Source organism: Strix aluco, chromosome 9 (assembly GCF_031877795.1).
Source record: "Strix aluco isolate bStrAlu1 chromosome 9, bStrAlu1.hap1, whole genome shotgun sequence".
In the NCBI taxonomy this organism is placed as follows: Eukaryota; Metazoa; Chordata; class Aves; order Strigiformes; family Strigidae; genus Strix; species Strix aluco.
This window is the reverse complement of record NC_133939.1, coordinates 4,917,562-4,933,639: the sequence shown is the minus strand read 5'-3', so window position 1 is coordinate 4,933,639 and position 16,078 is coordinate 4,917,562. Positions and strand designations below refer to the sequence as shown.

At 67.0% G+C, this 16,078-nt stretch overlaps 21 non-coding genes across 21 annotated transcripts; all 21 read left to right on the top strand.

Annotated features, from left to right (window-relative positions):
* Window positions 1-445: 445 nt before the first annotated feature.
* Window positions 446-564, top strand: LOC141927431 (5S ribosomal RNA). Its single transcript, XR_012624392.1, has one exon. It is a non-coding gene; the product is annotated as a 5S ribosomal RNA (ribosomal RNA).
* Window positions 565-1,399: 835 nt separating this feature from the next.
* LOC141927494 (5S ribosomal RNA) lies at window positions 1,400-1,518 on the top strand. The gene has a single exon (XR_012624455.1). It is a non-coding gene; the product is annotated as a 5S ribosomal RNA (ribosomal RNA).
* Window positions 1,519-1,956: 438 nt separating this feature from the next.
* LOC141927559 (5S ribosomal RNA) lies at window positions 1,957-2,075 on the top strand. The gene has a single exon (XR_012624519.1). It is a non-coding gene; the product is annotated as a 5S ribosomal RNA (ribosomal RNA).
* Window positions 2,076-2,899: 824 nt separating this feature from the next.
* On the top strand, window positions 2,900-3,018 carry LOC141927493 (5S ribosomal RNA). The gene has a single exon (XR_012624454.1). It is a non-coding gene; the product is annotated as a 5S ribosomal RNA (ribosomal RNA).
* Window positions 3,019-3,456: 438 nt separating this feature from the next.
* LOC141927558 (5S ribosomal RNA) lies at window positions 3,457-3,575 on the top strand. The gene has a single exon (XR_012624518.1). It is a non-coding gene; the product is annotated as a 5S ribosomal RNA (ribosomal RNA).
* An 824-nt stretch (window positions 3,576-4,399) lies between these two features.
* Window positions 4,400-4,518, top strand: LOC141927557 (5S ribosomal RNA). The gene has a single exon (XR_012624517.1). It is a non-coding gene; the product is annotated as a 5S ribosomal RNA (ribosomal RNA).
* A 438-nt stretch (window positions 4,519-4,956) lies between these two features.
* LOC141927556 (5S ribosomal RNA) lies at window positions 4,957-5,075 on the top strand. Its single transcript, XR_012624516.1, has one exon. It is a non-coding gene; the product is annotated as a 5S ribosomal RNA (ribosomal RNA).
* Window positions 5,076-5,905: 830 nt separating this feature from the next.
* Window positions 5,906-6,024, top strand: LOC141927555 (5S ribosomal RNA). Its single transcript, XR_012624515.1, has one exon. It is a non-coding gene; the product is annotated as a 5S ribosomal RNA (ribosomal RNA).
* A 438-nt stretch (window positions 6,025-6,462) lies between these two features.
* On the top strand, window positions 6,463-6,581 carry LOC141927553 (5S ribosomal RNA). Its single transcript, XR_012624513.1, has one exon. It is a non-coding gene; the product is annotated as a 5S ribosomal RNA (ribosomal RNA).
* A 438-nt stretch (window positions 6,582-7,019) lies between these two features.
* On the top strand, window positions 7,020-7,138 carry LOC141927499 (5S ribosomal RNA). Its single transcript, XR_012624459.1, has one exon. It is a non-coding gene; the product is annotated as a 5S ribosomal RNA (ribosomal RNA).
* Window positions 7,139-7,565: 427 nt separating this feature from the next.
* Window positions 7,566-7,684, top strand: LOC141927552 (5S ribosomal RNA). The gene has a single exon (XR_012624512.1). It is a non-coding gene; the product is annotated as a 5S ribosomal RNA (ribosomal RNA).
* An 824-nt stretch (window positions 7,685-8,508) lies between these two features.
* On the top strand, window positions 8,509-8,627 carry LOC141927551 (5S ribosomal RNA). The gene has a single exon (XR_012624511.1). It is a non-coding gene; the product is annotated as a 5S ribosomal RNA (ribosomal RNA).
* Window positions 8,628-9,065: 438 nt separating this feature from the next.
* Window positions 9,066-9,184, top strand: LOC141927496 (5S ribosomal RNA). The gene has a single exon (XR_012624457.1). It is a non-coding gene; the product is annotated as a 5S ribosomal RNA (ribosomal RNA).
* Window positions 9,185-10,008: 824 nt separating this feature from the next.
* On the top strand, window positions 10,009-10,127 carry LOC141927550 (5S ribosomal RNA). The gene has a single exon (XR_012624510.1). It is a non-coding gene; the product is annotated as a 5S ribosomal RNA (ribosomal RNA).
* A 438-nt stretch (window positions 10,128-10,565) lies between these two features.
* Window positions 10,566-10,684, top strand: LOC141927549 (5S ribosomal RNA). Its single transcript, XR_012624509.1, has one exon. It is a non-coding gene; the product is annotated as a 5S ribosomal RNA (ribosomal RNA).
* An 818-nt stretch (window positions 10,685-11,502) lies between these two features.
* On the top strand, window positions 11,503-11,621 carry LOC141927548 (5S ribosomal RNA). Its single transcript, XR_012624508.1, has one exon. It is a non-coding gene; the product is annotated as a 5S ribosomal RNA (ribosomal RNA).
* A 938-nt stretch (window positions 11,622-12,559) lies between these two features.
* Window positions 12,560-12,678, top strand: LOC141927547 (5S ribosomal RNA). Its single transcript, XR_012624507.1, has one exon. It is a non-coding gene; the product is annotated as a 5S ribosomal RNA (ribosomal RNA).
* A 433-nt stretch (window positions 12,679-13,111) lies between these two features.
* On the top strand, window positions 13,112-13,230 carry LOC141927546 (5S ribosomal RNA). The gene has a single exon (XR_012624506.1). It is a non-coding gene; the product is annotated as a 5S ribosomal RNA (ribosomal RNA).
* Window positions 13,231-14,055: 825 nt separating this feature from the next.
* LOC141927502 (5S ribosomal RNA) lies at window positions 14,056-14,173 on the top strand. The gene has a single exon (XR_012624462.1). It is a non-coding gene; the product is annotated as a 5S ribosomal RNA (ribosomal RNA).
* A 437-nt stretch (window positions 14,174-14,610) lies between these two features.
* On the top strand, window positions 14,611-14,729 carry LOC141927545 (5S ribosomal RNA). Its single transcript, XR_012624505.1, has one exon. It is a non-coding gene; the product is annotated as a 5S ribosomal RNA (ribosomal RNA).
* An 824-nt stretch (window positions 14,730-15,553) lies between these two features.
* On the top strand, window positions 15,554-15,672 carry LOC141927544 (5S ribosomal RNA). The gene has a single exon (XR_012624503.1). It is a non-coding gene; the product is annotated as a 5S ribosomal RNA (ribosomal RNA).
* Window positions 15,673-16,078: the final 406 nt, after the last annotated feature.

Genomic DNA, 16,078 nt, shown 5'->3' with positions numbered 1-16,078 from the left:
TGTGGGGGGGTGAGTGCAGGTGTTGTTGGGGGGTGTGTGCGTGTCGGGGTGGCCCGTCGCCCCGCCCCGATGGTGGGTGGTTGGAGCTGTGTGGTGGGCTGGGAGGTGGTGGCGGTGAGGTGGACGGGTCTTTGGCTTAGGCAGGGTTCAGGTGTGCGTGTGGGAGTGTGCAGGTGTTGGCGTGGGGGTGTTGTGGTGGGTGGTGTGTGCGTGGGGTGTTTCCCCCCTGCCCCGTGGGGGTGTGTGTGTGTCTGGTGGGGTGTGAGGGCGTTGTAGGGTGCAGGAGAGGGCTGTTGTTGGGTGGTGGGAGTTGTGTGTGGGGGTGTTTGCGTTTGTGGTGTGCGTGTGCGTGCTTTTGTCCGTGTGGGGTGGGTGAGTGGGGCTGTAGGGGTGTGTGGGAGCGTGTGGGCGGTCACTCGAGAGGGCTCTGGTGGGGCTGGGGGGTGCCTACGGCCATACCACCCTGAGAACGCCCGATCTCGTCTGATCTCGGAAGCTAAGCAGGGTCGGGCCCGGTTAGTACTTGGATGGGAGACCGCCTGGGAATACCGGGTGCTGTAGGCTTTTGCCGGGGCCTGGGGGGGTCCCGGGGCGGCACCTTTTGTTTGTCGGGGGTGTTGGTTGGGCTCTTGCGGAGGGGCAGTTGCGGGGGCCGTGTTGGCGGTGGTGCGCAGGTGTTTGCGGGGCACGGGCTGCGCAATCGGGGTGTCGGGGCGCCGCCGTGCGTGGGTCGGTGAGGGGGTAGTGTGGGGGGGAGCGCGGGGGGGCTTGTGCAAGAGGCCTTTTGGCAGCGCAGCTGTGGGGGGGGTACGTGTGGGTGTGGCTGGGGGGGGTGGGGCTGTTTTCGTGGCAGTTTGGTGGTCCCCCGCCCCGTCAGGCGGTGGGGCTGTAGCGCAGGGTGCGAATGTGGTGGTGGTTGCGGGAGAGGGCGTTTTGGTGGGGCAGTGGTCCAGGTGTGGGGGGGTGAGTGCAGGTGTTGTTGGGGGGTGTGTGCGTGTCGGGGTGGCCCGTCGCCCCGCCCCGATGGTGGGTGGTTGGAGCTGTGTGGTGGGCTGGGAGGTGGTGGCGGTGAGGTGGACGGGTCTTTGGCTTAGGCAGGGTTCAGGTGTGCGTGTGGGAGTGTGCAGGTGTTGGCGTGGGGGTGTTGTGGTGGGTGGTGTGTGCGTGGGGTGTTTCCCCCCTGCCCCGTGGGGGTGTGTGTGTGTCTGGTGGGGTGTGAGGGCGTTGTAGGGTGCAGGAGAGGGCTGTTGTTGGGTGGTGGGAGTTGTGTGTGGGGGTGTTTGCGTTTGTGGTGTGCGTGTGCGTGCTTTTGTCCGTGTGGGGTGGGTGAGTGGGGCTGTGGGGGTGTGTGGGAGCGTGTGGGCGGTCACTCGAGAGGGCTCTGGTGGGGCTGGGGGGTGCCTACGGCCATACCACCCTGAGAACGCCCGATCTCGTCTGATCTCGGAAGCTAAGCAGGGTCGGGCCCGGTTAGTACTTGGATGGGAGACCGCCTGGGAATACTGGGTGCTGTAGGCTTTTGCCGGGGCCTGGGGGGGTCCCGGGGCGGCACCTTTTGTTTGTCGGGGGTGTTGGTTGGGCTCTTGCGGAGGGGCAGTTGCGGGGGCCGTGTTGGCGGTGGTGCGCAGTCTTTTGTGGGGCAGGGTCTGCGTGTTGGGGTGTCCCGGCGCCAGAGCGTGACTGGGAGCGTTGGGGGTCTTCTGCAAGAGGCCTTTTGGCGGTGCGGGTGTGTGTGGGTGTGTGTCTGGGGGTGGTGGTGGTGGGTGTTTTTGCGTCGGGGTGTCGGGGCGCCGCCGTGCGTGGGTCGGTGAGGGGGTAGTGTGGGGGGGAGCGCGGGGGGGCTTGTGCAAGAGGCCTTGTGGCAGGGCAGGTGTGTGTGGGGTAGGTGTGGGTGTGGTGGTGGTTGGGCTGTTTGTGTCGGGGTGCCTCGAGAGGGCTGTTGTGGGGCTGGGGGGTGCCTACGGCCATACCACCCTGAGAACGCCCGATCTCGTCTGATCTCGGAAGCTAAGCAGGGTCGGGCCCGGTTAGTACTTGGATGGGAGACCGCCTGGGAATACCGGGTGCTGTAGGCTTTTGCCGGGGCCCGGGGGGCGCCATTTTGTTTGTCGGGGGTGCTGGGTGGGCTCTTGCGGAGGGGCAGTTGCGGGGGCCGTGTTGGCGGTGGTGCGCAGGTGTTTGCGGGGCACGGGCTGCGCAATCGGGGTGTCCCGGCGCCGCCGTGCGTGGGTCGGTGAGGGGGTAGTGTGGGGGGGAGCGCGGGGGGGCTTGTGCAAGAGGCCTTTTGGCAGCGCAGCTGTGGGGGGGGTACGTGTGGGTGTGGCTGGGGGGGGTGGGGCTGTTTTCGTGGCAGTTTGGTGGTCCCCCGCCCCGTCAGGCGGTGGGGCTGTAGCGCAGGGTGCGAATGTGGTGGTGGTTGCGGGAGAGGGCGTTTTGGTGGGGCAGTGGTCCAGGTGTGGGGGGGTGAGTGCAGGTGTTGTTGGGGGGTGTGTGCGTGTCGGGGTGGCCCGTCGCCCCGCCCCGATGGTGGGTGGTTGGAGCTGTGTGGTGGGCTGGGAGGTGGTGGCGGTGAGGTGGACGGGTCTTTGGCTTAGGCAGGGTTCAGGTGTGCGTGTGGGAGTGTGCAGGTGTTGGCGTGGGGGTGTTGTGGTGGGTGGTGTGTGCGTGGGGTGTTTCCCCCCTGCCCCGTGGGGGTGTGTGTGTGTCTGGTGGGGTGTGAGGGCGTTGTAGGGTGCAGGAGAGGGCTGTTGTTGGGTGGTGGGAGTTGTGTGTGGGGGTGTTTGCGTTTGTGGTGTGCGTGTGCGTGCTTTTGTCCGTGTGGGGTGGGTGAGTGGGGCTGTGGGGGTGTGTGGGAGCGTGTGGGCGGTCACTCGAGAGGGCTCTGGTGGGGCTGGGGGGTGCCTACGGCCATACCACCCTGAGAACGCCCGATCTCGTCTGATCTCGGAAGCTAAGCAGGGTCGGGCCCGGTTAGTACTTGGATGGGAGACCGCCTGGGAATACTGGGTGCTGTAGGCTTTTGCCGGGGCCTGGGGGGGTCCCGGGGCGGCACCTTTTGTTTGTCGGGGGTGTTGGTTGGGCTCTTGCGGAGGGGCAGTTGCGGGGGCCGTGTTGGCGGTGGTGCGCAGTCTTTTGTGGGGCAGGGTCTGCGTGTTGGGGTGTCCCGGCGCCAGAGCGTGACTGGGAGCGTTGGGGGTCTTCTGCAAGAGGCCTTTTGGCGGTGCGGGTGTGTGTGGGTGTGTGTCTGGGGGTGGTGGTGGTGGGTGTTTTTGCGTCGGGGTGTCGGGGCGCCGCCGTGCGTGGGTCGGTGAGGGGGTAGTGTGGGGGGGAGCGCGGGGGGGCTTGTGCAAGAGGCCTTGTGGCAGGGCAGGTGTGTGTGGGGTAGGTGTGGGTGTGGTGGTGGTTGGGCTGTTTGTGTCGGGGTGCCTCGAGAGGGCTGTTGTGGGGCTGGGGGGTGCCTACGGCCATACCACCCTGAGAACGCCCGATCTCGTCTGATCTCGGAAGCTAAGCAGGGTCGGGCCCGGTTAGTACTTGGATGGGAGACCGCCTGGGAATACCGGGTGCTGTAGGCTTTTGCCGGGGCCCGGGGGGCGCCATTTTGTTTGTCGGGGGTGCTGGGTGGGCTCTTGCGGAGGGGCAGTTGCGGGGGCCGTGTTGGCGGTGGTGCGCAGGTGTTTGCGGGGCACGGGCTGCGCAATCGGGGTGTCCCGGCGCCGCCGTGCGTGGGTCGGTGAGGGGGTAGTGTGGGGGGGAGCGCGGGGGGGCTTGTGCAAGAGGCCTTTTGGCAGCGCAGCTGTGGGGGGGGTACGTGTGGGTGTGGCTGGGGGGGGTGGGGCTGTTTTCGTGGCAGTTTGGTGGTCCCCCGCCCCGTCAGGCGGTGGGGCTGTAGCGCAGGGTGCGAATGTGGTGGTGGTTGCGGGAGAGGGCGTTTTGGTGGGGCAGTGGTCCAGGTGTGGGGGGGTGAGTGCAGGTGTTGTTGGGGGGTGTGTGCGTGTCGGGGTGGCCCGTCACCCTGCCCCGATGGTGGGTGGTTGGAGCTGTGTGGTGGGCTGGGAGGTGGTGGCGGTGAGGTGGACGGGTCTTTGGCTTAGGCAGGGTTCAGGTGTGCGTGTGGGAGTGTGCAGGTGTTGGCGTGGGGGTGTTGTGGTGGGTGGTGTGTGCGTGGGGTGTTTCCCCCCTGCCCCGTGGGGGTGTGTGTGTGTCTGGTGGGGTGTGAGGGCGTTGTAGGGTGCAGGAGAGGGCTGTTGTTGGGTGGTGGGAGTTGTGTGTGGGGGTGTTTGCGTTTGTGGTGTGCGTGTGCGTGCTTTTGTCGGTGTGGGGTGGGTGAGTGGGGCTGTAGGGGTGTGTGGGAGCGTGTGGGCGGTCACTCGAGAGGGCTCTGGTGGGGCTGGGGGGTGCCTACGGCCATACCACCCTGAGAACGCCCGATCTCGTCTGATCTCGGAAGCTAAGCAGGGTCGGGCCCGGTTAGTACTTGGATGGGAGACCGCCTGGGAATACCGGGTGCTGTAGGCTTTTGCCGGGGCCTGGGGGGGTCCCGGGGCGGCACCTTTTGTTTGTCGGGGGTGTTGGTTGGGCTCTTGCGGAGGGGCAGTTGCGGGGGCCGTGTTGGCGGTGGTGCGCAGTCTTTTGTGGGGCAGGGTCTGCGTGTTGGGGTGTCCCGGCGCCAGAGCGTGACTGGGAGCGTTGGGGGTCTTCTGCAAGAGGCCTTTTGGCGGTGCGGGTGTGTGTGGGTGTGTGTCTGGGGGTGGTGGTGGTGGGTCTTTTTGCGTCGGGGTGTCGGGGCGCCGCCGTGCGTGGGTCGGTGAGGGGGTAGTGTGGGGGGGAGCGCGGGGGGGCTTGTGCAAGAGGCCTTGTGGCAGGGCAGGTGTGTGTGGGGTAGGTGTGGGTGTGGTGGTGGTTGGGCTGTTTGTGTCGGGGTGCCTCGAGAGGGCTGTTGTGGGGCTGGGGGGTGCCTACGGCCATACCACCCTGAGAACGCCCGATCTCGTCTGATCTCGGAAGCTAAGCAGGGTCGGGCCCGGTTAGTACTTGGATGGGAGACCGCCTGGGAATACCGGGTGCTGTAGGCTTTTGCCGGGGCCCGGGGGGCGCCATTTTGTTTGTCGGGGGTGCTGGGTGGGCTCTTGCGGAGGGGCAGTTGCGGGGGCCGTGTTGGCGGTGGTGCGCAGGTGTTTGCGGGGCACGGGCTGCGCAATCGGGGTGTCCCGGCGCCGCCGTGCGTGGGTCGGTGAGGGGGTAGTGTGGGGGGGAGCGCGGGGGGGCTTGTGCAAGAGGCCTTTTGGCAGCGCAGCTGTGGGGGGGGTACGTGTGGGTGTGGCTGGGGGGGGTGGGGCTGTTTTCGTGGCAGTTTGGTGGTCCCCCGCCCCGTCAGGCGGTGGGGCTGTAGCGCAGGGTGCGAATGTGGTGGTGGTTGCGGGAGAGGGCGTTTTGGTGGGGCAGTGGTCCAGGTGTGGGGGGGTGAGTGCAGGTGTTGTTGGGGGGTGTGTGCGTGTCGGGGTGGCCCGTCACCCTGCCCCGATGGTGGGTGGTTGGAGCTGTGTGGTGGGCTGGGAGGTGGTGGCGGTGAGGTGGACGGGTCTTTGGCTTAGGCAGGGTTCAGGTGTGCGTGTGGGAGTGTGCAGGTGTTGGCGTGGGGGTGTTGTGGTGGGTGGTGTGTGCGTGGGGTGTTTCCCCCCTGCCCCGTGGGGGTGTGTGTGTGTCTGGTGGGGTGTGAGGGCGTTGTAGGGTGCAGGAGAGGGCTGTTGTTGGGTGGTGGGAGTTGTGTGTGGGGGTGTTTGTGTTTGTGTTTGTGGTGTGCGTGTGCGTGCTTTTGTCGGTGTGGGGTGGGTGAGTGGGGCTGTAGGGGTGTGTGGGAGCGTGTGGGCGGTCACTCGAGAGGGCTCTGGTGGGGCTGGGGGGTGCCTACGGCCATACCACCCTGAGAACGCCCGATCTCGTCTGATCTCGGAAGCTAAGCAGGGTCGGGCCCGGTTAGTACTTGGATGGGAGACCGCCTGGGAATACCGGGTGCTGTAGGCTTTTGCCGGGGCCTGGGGGGGTCCCGGGGCGGCACCTTTTGTTTGTCGGGGGTGTTGGTTGGGCTCTTGCGGAGGGGCAGTTGCGGGGGCCGTGTTGGCGGTGGTGCGCAGTCTTTTGTGGGGCAGGGTCTGCGTGTTGGGGTGTCCCGGCGCCAGAGCGTGACTGGGAGCGTTGGGGGTCTTCTGCAAGAGGCCTTTTGGCGGTGCGGGTGTGTGTGGGTGTGTGTCTGGGGGTGGTGGTGGTGGGTCTTTTTGCGTCGGGGTGTCGGGGCGCCGCCGTGCGTGGGTCGGTGAGGGGGTAGTGTGGGGGGGAGCGCGGGGGGGCTTGTGCAAGAGGCCTTGTGGCAGGGCAGGTGTGTGTGGGGTAGGTGTGGGTGTGGTGGTGGTTGGGCTGTTTGTGTCGGGGTGCCTCGAGAGGGCTGTTGTGGGGCTGGGGGGTGCCTACGGCCATACCACCCTGAGAACGCCCGATCTCGTCTGATCTCGGAAGCTAAGCAGGGTCGGGCCCGGTTAGTACTTGGATGGGAGACCGCCTGGGAATACCGGGTGCTGTAGGCTTTTGCCGGGGCCTGGGGGGGTCCCGGGGCGGCACCTTTTGTTTGTCGGGGGTGTTGGTTGGGCTCTTGCGGAGGGGCAGTTGCGGGGGCCGTGTTGGCGGTGGTGCGCAGTCTTTTGTGGGGCAGGGTCTGCGTGTTGGGGTGTCCCGGCGCCAGAGCGTGACTGGGAGCGTTGGGGGTCTTCTGCAAGAGGCCTTTTGGCGGTGCGGGTGTGTGTGGGTGTGTGTCTGGGGGTGGTGGTGGTGGGTGTTTTTGCGTCGGGGTGTCGGGGCGCCGCCGTGCGTGGGTCGGTGAGGGGGTAGTGTGGGGGGGAGCGCGGGGGGGCTTGTGCAAGAGGCCTTGTGGCAGGGCAGGTGTGTGTGGGGTAGGTGTGGGTGTGGTGGTGGTTGGGCTGTTTGTGTCGGGGTGCCTCGAGAGGGCTGTTGTGGGGCTGGGGGGTGCCTACGGCCATACCACCCTGAGAACGCCCGATCTTGTCTGATCTCGGAAGCTAAGCAGGGTCGGGCCCGGTTAGTACTTGGATGGGAGACCGCCTGGGAATACCGGGTGCTGTAGGCTTTTGCCGGGGCCCGGGGGGCGCCATTTTGTTTGTCGGGGGTGCTGGGTGGGCTCTTGCGGAGGGGCAGTTGCGGGGGCCGTGTTGGCGGTGGTGCGCAGGTGTTTGCGGGGCAGGGTCTGCGTGTTGGGGTGTCCCGGCGCCAGAGCGTGACTGGGAGCGTTGGGGGTCTTCTGCAAGAGGCCTTTTGGCGGTGCGGGTGTGTGTGGGTGTGTGTCTGGGGGTGGTGGTGGTGGGTGTTTTTGCGTCGGGGTGTCGGGGCGCCGCCGTGCGTGGGTCGGTGAGGGGGTAGTGTGGGGGGGAGCGCGGGGGGGCTTGTGCAAGAGGCCTTGTGGCAGGGCAGGTGTGTGTGGGGTAGGTGTGGGTGTGGTGGTGGTTGGGCTGTTTGTGTCGGGGTGCCTCGAGAGGGCTGTTGTGGGGCTGGGGGGTGCCTACGGCCATACCACCCTGAGAACGCCCGATCTCGTCTGATCTCGGAAGCTAAGCAGGGTCGGGCCCGGTTAGTACTTGGATGGGAGACCGCCTGGGAATACCGGGTGCTGTAGGCTTTTGCCGGGGCCCGGGGGGCGCCATTTTGTTTGTCGGGGGTGCTGGGTGGGCTCTTGCGGAGGGGCAGTTGCGGGGGCCGTGTTGGCGGTGGTGCGCAGGTGTTTGCGGGGCACGGGCTGCGCAATCGGGGTGTCGGGGCGCCGCCGTGCGTGGGTCGGTGAGGGGGTAGTGTGGGGGGGAGCGCGGGGGGGCTTGTGCAAGAGGCCTTTTGGCAGCGCAGCTGTGGGGGGGGTACGTGTGGGTGTGGCTGGGGGGGGTGGGGCTGTTTTCGTGGCAGTTTGGTGGTCCCCCGCCCCGTCAGGCGGTGGGGCTGTAGCGCAGGGTGCGAATGTGGTGGTGGTTGCGGGAGAGGGCGTTTTGGTGGGGCAGTGGTCCAGGTGTGGGGGGGTGAGTGCAGGTGTTGTTGGGGGGTGTGTGCGTGTCGGGGTGGCCCGTCGCCCCGCCCCGATGGTGGGTGGTTGGAGCTGTGTGGTGGGCTGGGAGGTGGTGGCGGTGAGGTGGACGGGTCTTTGGCTTAGGCAGGGTTCAGGTGTGCGTGTGGGAGTGTGCAGGTGTTGGCGTGGGGGTGTTGTGGTGGGTGGTGTGTGCGTGGGGTGTTTCCCCCCTGCCCCGTGGGGGTGTGTGTGTGTCTGGTGGGGTGTGAGGGCGTTGTAGGGTGCAGGAGAGGGCTGTTGTTGGGTGGTGGGAATTGTGTGTGGGGGTGTTTGCGTTTGTGGTGTGCGTGTGCGTGCTTTTGTCGGTGTGGGGTGGGTGAGTGGGGCTGTAGGGGTGTGTGGGAGCGTGTGGGCGGTCACTCGAGAGGGCTCTGGTGGGGCTGGGGGGTGCCTACGGCCATACCACCCTGAGAACGCCCGATCTCGTCTGATCTCGGAAGCTAAGCAGGGTCGGGCCCGGTTAGTACTTGGATGGGAGACCGCCTGGGAATACCGGGTGCTGTAGGCTTTTGCCGGGGCCTGGGGGGGTCCCGGGGCGGCACCTTTTGTTTGTCGGGGGTGTTGGTTGGGCTCTTGCGGAGGGGCAGTTGCGGGGGCCGTGTTGGCGGTGGTGCGCAGTCTTTTGTGGGGCAGGGTCTGCGTGTTGGGGTGTCCCGGCGCCAGAGCGTGACTGGGAGCGTTGGGGGTCTTCTGCAAGAGGCCTTTTGGCGGTGCGGGTGTGTGTGGGTGTGTGTCTGGGGGTGGTGGTGGTGGGTGTTTTTGCGTCGGGGTGTCGGGGCGCCGCCGTGCGTGGGTCAGTGAGGGGGTAGTGTGGGGGGGAGCGCGGGGGGGCTTGTGCAAGAGGCCTTGTGGCAGGGCAGGTGTGTGTGGGGTAGGTGTGGGTGTGGTGGTGGTTGGGCTGTTTGTGTCGGGGTGCCTCGAGAGGGCTGTTGTGGGGCTGGGGGGTGCCTACGGCCATACCACCCTGAGAACGCCCGATCTCGTCTGATCTCGGAAGCTAAGCAGGGTCGGGCCCAGTTAGTACTTGGATGGGAGACCGCCTGGGAATACCGGGTGCTGTAGGCTTTTGCCGGGGCCCGGGGGGCGCCATTTTGTTTGTCGGGGGTGCTGGGTGGGCTCTTGCGGAGGGGCAGTTGCGGGGGCCGTGTTGGCGGTGGTGCGCAGGTGTTTGCGGGGCACGGGCTGCGCAATCGGGGTGTCGGGGCGCCGCCGTGCGTGGGTCGGTGAGGGGGTAGTGTGGGGGGGAGCGCGGGGGGGCTTGTGCAAGAGGCCTTTTGGCAGCGCAGCTGTGGGGGGGGTACGTGTGGGTGTGGCTGGGGGGGGTGGGGCTGTTTTCGTGGCAGTTTGGTGGTCCCCCGCCCCGTCAGGCGGTGGGGCTGTAGCGCAGGGTGCGAATGTGGTGGTGGTTGCGGGAGAGGGCGTTTTGGTGGGGCAGTGGTCCAGGTGTGGGGGGGTGAGTGCAGGTGTTGTTGGGGGGTGTGTGCGTGTCGGGGTGGCCCGTCGCCCCGCCCCGATGGTGGGTGGTTGGAGCTGTGTGGTGGGCTGGGAGGTGGTGGCGGTGAGGTGGACGGGTCTTTGGCTTAGGCAGGGTTCAGGTGTGCGTGTGGGAGTGTGCAGGTGTTGGCGTGGGGGTGTTGTGGTGGGTGGTGTGTGCGTGGGGTGTTTCCCCCCTGCCCCGTGGGGGTGTGTGTGTGTCTGGTGGGGTGTGAGGGCGTTGTAGGGTGCAGGAGAGGGCTGTTGTTGGGTGGTGGGAGTTGTGTGTGGGGGTGTTTGTGTTTGTGGTGTGCGTGTGCGTGCTTTTGTCGGTGTGGGGTGGGTGAGTGGGGCTGTAGGGGTGTGTGGGAGCGTGTGGGCGGTCACTCGAGAGGGCTCTGGTGGGGCTGGGGGGTGCCTACGGCCATACCACCCTGAGAACGCCCGATCTCGTCTGATCTCGGAAGCTAAGCAGGGTCGGGCCCGGTTAGTACTTGGATGGGAGACCGCCTGGGAATACCGGGTGCTGTAGGCTTTTGCCGGGGCCTGGGGGGGTCCCGGGGCGGCACCTTTTGTTTGTCGGGGGTGTTGGTTGGGCTCTTGCGGAGGGGCAGTTGCGGGGGCCGTGTTGGCGGTGGTGCGCAGTCTTTTGTGGGGCAGGGTCTGCGTGTTGGGGTGTCCCGGCGCCAGAGCGTGACTGGGAGCGTTGGGGGTCTTCTGCAAGAGGCCTTTTGGCGGTGCGGGTGTGTGTGGGTGTGTGTCTGGGGGTGGTGGTGGTGGGTCTTTTTGCGTCGGGGTGTCGGGGCGCCGCCGTGCGTGGGTCGGTGAGGGGGTAGTGTGGGGGGGAGCGCGGGGGGGCTTGTGCAAGAGGCCTTGTGGCAGGGCAGGTGTGTGTGGGGTAGGTGTGGGTGTGGTGGTGGTTGGGCTGTTTGTGTCGGGGTGCCTCGAGAGGGCTGTTGTGGGGCTGGGGGGTGCCTACGGCCATACCACCCTGAGAACGCCCGATCTCGTCTGATCTCGGAAGCTAAGCAGGGTCGGGCCCGGTTAGTACTTGGATGGGAGACCGCCTGGGAATACCGGGTGCTGTAGGCTTTTGCCGGGGCCCGGGGGGCGCCATTTTGTTTGTCGGGGGTGCTGGGTGGAGCGGAGGGGCAGTTGCGGGGGCCGTGTTGGCGGTGGTGCGCAGGTGTTTGCGGGGCACGGGCTGCGCAATCGGGGTGTCCCGGCGCCGCCGTGCGTGGGTCGGTGAGGGGGGTAGTGTGGGGGGAGCGCGGGGGGGCTTGTGCAAGAGGCCTTTTGGCAGCGCAGCTGTGGGGGGGGTACGTGTGGGTGTGGCTGGGGGGGGTGGGGCTGTTTTCGTGGCAGTTTGGTGGTCCCCCGCCCCGTCAGGCGGTGGGGCTGTAGCGCAGGGTGCGAATGTGGTGGTGGTTGCGGGAGAGGGCGTTTGGTGGGGCAGTGGTCCAGGTGTGGGGGGGTGAGTGCAGGTGTTGTTGGGGGGTGTGTGCGTGTCGGGGTGGCCCGTCGCCCCGCCCCGATGGTGGGTGGTTGGAGCTGTGTGGTGGGCTGGGAGGTGGTGGCGGTGAGGTGGACGGGTCTTTGGCTTAGGCAGGGTTCAGGTGTGCGTGTGGGAGTGTGCAGGTGTTGGCGTGGGGGTGTTGTGGTGGGTGGTGTGTGCGTGGGGTGTTTCCCCCTGCCCCGTGGGGGTGTGTGTGTGTCTGGTGGGGTGTGAGGGCGTTGTAGGGTGCAGGAGAGGGCTGTTGTTGGGTGGTGGGAATTGTGTGTGGGGGTGTTTGCGTTTGTGGTGTGCGTGTGCGTGCTCTTTGTCGGTGTGGGGTGGGTGAGTGGGGCTGTAGGGGTGTGTGGGAGCGTGTGGGCGGTCACTCGAGAGGGCTCTGGTGGGGCTGGGGGGTGCCTACGGCCATACCACCCTGAGAACGCCCGATCTCGTCTGATCTCGGAAGCTAAGCAGGGTCGGGCCCGGTTAGTACTTGGATGGGAGACCGCCTGGGAATACCGGGTGCTGTAGGCTTTTGCCGGGGCCCGGGGGCGCCATTTTGTTTGTCGGGGGTGCTGGGTGGGCTCTTGCGGAGGGGCAGTTGCGGGGGCCGTGTTGGCGGTGGTGCGCAGGTGTTTGCGGGGCAGGGTCTGCGTGTTGGGGTGTCCCGGCGCCAGAGCGTGACTGGGAGCGTTGGGGGTCTTCTGCAAGAGGCCTTTTGGCGGTGCGGGTGTGTGTGGGTGTGTGTCTGGGGGTGGTGGTGGTGGGTGTTTTTGCGTCGGGGTGTCGGGGCGCCGCCGTGCGTGGGTCGGTGAGGGGGTAGTGTGGGGGGAGCGCGGGGGGGCTTGTGCAAGAGGCCTTTTGGCAGCGCAGCTGTGGGGGGGGTACGTGTGGGTGTGGCTGGGGGGGGTGGGTCTGTTTTCGTGGCAGTTTGGTGGTCCCCCGCCCCGTCAGGCGGTGGGGCTGTAGCGCAGGGTGCGAATGTGGTGGTGGTTGCGGGAGAGGGCGTTTTGGTGGGCAGTGGTCCAGGTGTGGGGGGTGAGTGCAGGTGTTGTTGGGGGGTGTGTGCGTGTCGGGTGGCCCGTCGCCCTGCCCCGATGGTGGGTGGTTGGAGCTGTGTGGTGGGCTGGGAGGTGGTGGCGGTGAGGTGGACGGGTCTTTGGCTTAGGCAGGGTTCAGGTGTGCGTGTGGGAGTGTGCAGGTGTTGGCGTGGGGGTGTTGTGGTGGGTGGTGTGTGCATGGGGTGTTTCCCCCCTGCCCGTGGGGGTGTGTGTGTGTCTGGTGGGGTGTGAGGGCGTTGTAGGGTGCAGGAGAGGGCTGTTGTTGGGTGGTGGGAGTTGTGTGTGGGGGTGTTTGTGTTTGTGGTGTGCGTGTGCGTGCTTTTGTCAGTGTGGGGTGGGTGAGTGGGGCTGTAGGGGTGTGTGGGAGCGTGTGGGCGGTCACTCGAGAGGGCTCTGGTGGGGCTGGGGGGTGCCTACGGCCATACCACCCTGAGAACGCCCGATCTCGTCTGATCTCGGAAGCTAAGCAGGGTCGGGCCCGGTTAGTACTTGGATGGGAGACCGCCTGGGAATACCGGGTGCTGTAGGCTTTTGCGGGGCCTGGGGGGTCCCGGGGCGGCACCTTTTGTTTGTCGGGGGTGTTGGTTGGGCTCTTGCGGAGGGGCAGTTGCGGGGGCCGTGTTGGCGGTGGTGCGCAGTCTTTTGTGGGGCAGGGTCTGCGTGTTGGGGTGTCCCGGCGCCAGAGCGTGACTGGGAGCGTTGGGGGTCTTCTGCAAGAGGCCTTTTGGCGGTGCGGGTGTGTGTGGGTGTGTGTCTGGGGGTGGTGGTGGTGGGTGTTTTTGCGTCGGGGTGTCGGGGCGCCGCCGTGCGTGGGTCGGTGAGGGGGTAGTGTGGGGGGGAGCGCGGGGGGCTTGTGCAAGAGGCCTTGTGGCAGGGCAGGTGTGTGTGGGTAGGTGTGGTGTGGTGGTGGTTGGGCTTGTTTGTGTCGGGGTGCCTCGAGAGGGCTGTTGTGGGCTGGGGGGTGCCTACGGCCATACCACCCTGAGAACGCCCGATCTCGTCTGATCTCGGAAGCTAAGCAGGGTCGGGCCCGGTTAGTACTTGGATGGGAGACCGCCTGGGAATACCGGGTGCTGTAGGCTTTTGCCGGGGCCCGGGGGGCGCCATTTTGTTTGTCGGGGGTGCTGGGTGGGCTCTTGCGGAGGGGCAGTTGCGGGGGCCGTGTTGGCGGTGGTGCGCAGGTGTTTGCGGGGCACGGGCTGCGCAATCGGGGTGTCCCGGCGCCGCCGTGCGTGGGTCGGTGAGGGGGTAGTGTGGGGGGGAGCGCGGGGGGGCTTGTGCAAGAGGCCTTTTGGCAGCGCAGCTGTGGGGGGGGTACGTGTGGGTGTGGCTGGGGGGGGTGGGGCTGTTTTCGTGGCAGTTTGGTGGTCCCCCGCCCCGTCAGGCGGTGGGGCTGTAGCGCAGGGTGCGAATGTGGTGGTGGTTGCGGGAGAGGGCGTTTTGGTGGGGCAGTGGTCCAGGTGTGGGGGGGGTGAGTGCAGGTGTTGTTGGGGGGTGTGTGCGTGTCGGGGTGGCCCGTCGCCCCGCCCCGATGGTGGGTGGTTGGAGCTGTGTGGTGGGCTGGGAGGTGGTGGCGGTGAGGTGGACGGGTCTTTGGCTTAGGCAGGGTTCAGGTGTGCGTGTGGGAGTGTGCAGGTGTTGGCGTGGGGGTGTTGTGGTGGGTGGTGTGTGCGTGGGGTGTTTCCCCCCTGCCCCGTGGGGGTGTGTGTGTGTCTGGTGGGGTGTGAGGGCGTTGTAGGGTGCAGGAGAGGGCTGTTGTTGGGTGGTGGGAATTGTGTGTGGGGGTGTTTGCGTTTGTGGTGTGCGTGTGCGTGCTTTTGTCGGTGTGGGGTGGGTGAGTGGGGCTGTAGGGGTATGTGGGAGCGTGTGGGCGGTCACTCGAGAGGGCTCTGGTGGGGCTGGGGGGTGCCTACGGCCATACCACCCTGAGAACGCCCGATCTCGTCTGATCTCGGAAGCTAAGCAGGGTCGGGCCGGTTAGTACTTGGATGGGAGACCGCCTGGGAATACTGGGTGCTGTAGGCTTTTGCCGGGGCCTGGGGGGGTCCCGGGGCGGCACCTTTTGTTTGTCGGGGGTGTTGGTTGGGCTCTTGCGGAGGGGCAGTTGCGGGGCCGTGTTGGCGGTGGTGCGCAGTCTTTTGTGGGGCAGGGTCTGCGTGTTGGGGTGTCCCGGCGCCAGAGCGTGACTGGGAGCGTTGGGGGTCTTCTGCAAGAGGCCTTTTGGCGGTGCGGGTGTGTGTGGGTGTGTGTCTGGGGGTGGTGGTGGTGGGTGTTTTTGCGTCGGGGTGTCGGGGCGCCGCCGTGCGTGGGTCGGTGAGGGGGTAGTGTGGGGGGGAGCGCGGGGGGGCTTGTGCAAGAGGCCTTGTGGCAGGGCAGGTGTGTGTGGGGTAGGTGTGGGTGTGGTGGTGGTTGGGCTGTTTGTGTCGGGGTGCCTCGAGAGGGCTGTTGTGGGGCTGGGGGGTGCCTACGGCCATACCACCCTGAGAACGCCCGATCTCGTCTGATCTCGGAAGCTAAGCAGGGTCGGGCCCGGTTAGTACTTGGATGGGAGACCGCCTGGGAATACCGGGTGCTGTAGGCTTTTGCCGGGGCCCGGGGGGCGCCATTTTGTTTGTCGGGGGTGCTGGGTGGGCTCTTGCGGAGGGGCAGTTGCGGGGGCCGTGTTGGCGGTGGTGCGCAGGTGTTTGCGGGGCACGGGCTGCGCAATCGGGGTGTCCCGGCGCCGCCGTGCGTGGGTCGGTGAGGGGGTAGTGTGGGGGGGAGCGCGGGGGGGCTTGTGCAAGAGGCCTTTTGGCAGCGCAGCTGTGGGGGGGGTACGTGTGGGTGTGGCTGGGGGGGGTGGGGCTGTTTTCGTGGCAGTTTGGTGGTCCCCCGCCCCGTCAGGCGGTGGGGCTGTAGCGCAGGGTGCGAATGTGGTGGTGGTTGCGGGAGAGGGCGTTTTGGTGGGGCAGTGGTCCAGGTGTGGGGGGGTGAGTGCAGGTGTTGTTGGGGGGTGTGTGCGTGTCGGGGTGGCCCGTCGCCCCGCCCCGATGGTGGGTGGTTGGAGCTGTGTGGTGGGCTGGGAGGTGGTGGCGGTGAGGTGGACGGGTCTTTGGCTTAGGCAGGGTTCAGGTGTGCGTGTGGGAGTGTGCAGGTGTTGGCGTGGGGGTGTTGTGGTGGGTGGTGTGTGCGTGGGGTGTTTCCCCCCTGCCCCGTGGGGGTGTGTGTGTGTCTGGTGGGGTGTGAGGGCGTTGTAGGGTGCAGGAGAGGGCTGTTGTTGGGTGGTGGGAATTGTGTGTGGGGGTGTTTGCGTTTGTGGTGTGCGTGTGCGTGCTTTTGTCGGTGTGGGGTGGGTGAGTGGGGCTGTAGGGGTGTGTGGGAGCGTGTGGGCGGTCACTCGAGAGGGCTCTGGTGGGGCTGGGGGGTGCCTACGGCCATACCACCCTGAGAACGCCCGATCTCGTCTGATCTCGGAAGCTAAGCAGGGTCGGGCCCGGTTAGTACTTGGATGGGAGACCGCCTGGGAATACCGGGTGCTGTAGGCTTTTGCCGGGGCCTGGGGGGGTCCCGGGGCGGCACCTTTTGTTTGTCGGGGGTGTTGGTTGGGCTCTTGCGGAGGGGCAGTTGCGGGGGCCGTGTTGGCGGTGGTGCGCAGTCTTTTGTGGGGCAGGGTCTGCGTGTTGGGGTGTCCCGGCGCCAGAGCGTGACTGGGAGCGTTGGGGGTCTTCTGCAAGAGGCCTTTTGGCGGTGCGGGTGTGTGTGGGTGTGTGTCTGGGGGTGGTGGTGGTGGGTGTTTTTGCGTCGGGGTGTCGGGGCGCCGCCGTGCGTGGGTCGGTGAGGGGGTAGTGTGGGGGGGAGCGCGGGGGGGCTTGTGCAAGAGGCCTTGTGGCAGGGCAGGTGTGTGTGGGGTAGGTGTGGGTGTGGTGGTGGTTGGGCTGTTTGTGTCGGGGT